The 1,850-nt window shown below is 42.3% G+C and overlaps 1 pseudogene; it reads left to right on the forward strand.

Annotated features, from left to right (window-relative positions):
- The window catches only part of LOC104746426, a 3,184-nt pseudogene extending 1,340 nt beyond the window's left edge, over positions 1–1,844 (forward strand).

Here is a 1,850-nt window from a genome sequence, read left to right on the forward strand (position 1 = left end):
TACGAACCTTAAGCTTCATGAACAACGATCTCAACGGTACAATGCCATCTGTCAAGAAGTTTGGTGCGTTGAAGTCATTGTACTTGTCCAACAACCGGTTTACAGGGGAGATACCTGCGGATACGTTTGATGGCATGCATCATTTGAAGAAGGTTATATTGGCAAACAACGCGTTTCGAGGGAAGATCCCTTCTTCTTTAGCTTCTTTGCCGATGCTTTTAGAGGTGAGGCTAAATGGGAATCAGTTTCAAGGGAAAGTACCTGATTTTAAACAGAAGGACCTTAAGTTGGTTAGCTTCGAAAACAATGACCTCGAGGGACCTATACCCGAAAGCCTTCGCAGCATGGATCGTGGATCCTTTGCAGGTAACCAAACCAACAGTTCAATATCTGTAAATAATGTTTGGTAACTATAAACGTTCTTATGTAAAAACATAATCTTTCTTGCAGGGAACAAAAACTTGTGTGGTCCTCCACTAAGCTCATGCTCGGGGACGTCTCCGAATCTCCCTTTTAGTCCCATGGAGAAGAACAAATACCAATCTTTCTTCACGGCTTCAATTGTTTTGATTGTCATTGGGATAATACTAATGATCATATCGCTTGTGGTCTGTGTCCTTCATACCAGAAGACGCAAGTGTTTGTCGGCTTATCCATCCGCGGGTTAGGACAGGACAGAGAAATACAATTACGATCAATCCGCGGACAAGGAGAATGCCGTGGAGTCTGTATCGAGTTACACTAGTAGGAGAGGAGCGGTACCGGATCAGAGCAAACTCTTGTTTCTGCAAGATGACATTAAAAGATTTGACCTTCAAGATCTTCTTAGAGCCTCTGCTGAAGTTCTTGGGAGCGGTAGCTTTGGTGCTTCTTATAAAACTGGGATACATAGCGGACAGACGATGGTCGTGAAGAGGTATAAGCATATGAACAATGTCGGAAAAGATGAGTTTCATGAGCATTTGAGACGGTTAGGGAGATTGAACCATCCAAATATGTTGCCTATTGTGGCTTACTATTACCGTAGAGAAGAGAAGCTCTTGATAGCTGAGTTCATGCCAAATCGTAGCTTGGCAAGCCATCTTCACGGTATGTAACACTCAAAATTTTTGTTGTCGATAAGAATTGGAACTTAATCAGTTTTGACGCAAAAATGCTCTGTTTCAGCGAATCGTTCTTTGGATCAACCTGGATTGGATTGGCCAACAAGGAAAAAGATCTTACAAGGAGTGGCTAAGGGTTTAGGTTACTTGTTCAAAGAGCTACCAACCCTAACAATCCCTCACGGTCATCTCAAGTCATCGAACGTTGTATTGGACGAATCATTTGAGCCTCGCTTAACAGATTACGCGCTAAGACCAGTGATGAACTCAGAGCAGTCTCACAATCTAATGATCGCTTATAAATCGCCAGAGTACACAATAAAAGGACATTTAACAAAGAAGACAGATGTTTGGTGCCTTGGGGTTTTGATCTTGGAGCTTTTAACAGGTAAGTTTCCAGAGAATTACCTAAGCCAAGGGTACGATGCAAACATGAGCCTGGTGACTTGGGTGAGTAACATGGTTAAGGAGAAGAAAACGGGTGACGTGTTTGACAAGGAAATGTTTGGGAAGAAGAATTGCAAAGCAGAGATGCTAAACCTTTTGAAGATAGGGTTGAGTTGTTGCGAAGAAGATGAAGAAAGGAGGATAGAGATGATGGATGCAGTGGAGAAGATAGAGAGGTTAAAGGAAGGAGGAGAGTTTGATAATGATTTCGCATCCAATAACGTCTTTGCTTCTCGGTTAGTAGACGACGATGAATTTGCTTTCGCCACGAATCGATGATGAGTTGATTGAAAAGTTAAA

This window comes from Camelina sativa, chromosome 15 (assembly GCF_000633955.1).
Source record: "Camelina sativa cultivar DH55 chromosome 15, Cs, whole genome shotgun sequence".
Lineage (NCBI taxonomy): Eukaryota > Viridiplantae > Streptophyta > Magnoliopsida > Brassicales > Brassicaceae > Camelina > Camelina sativa.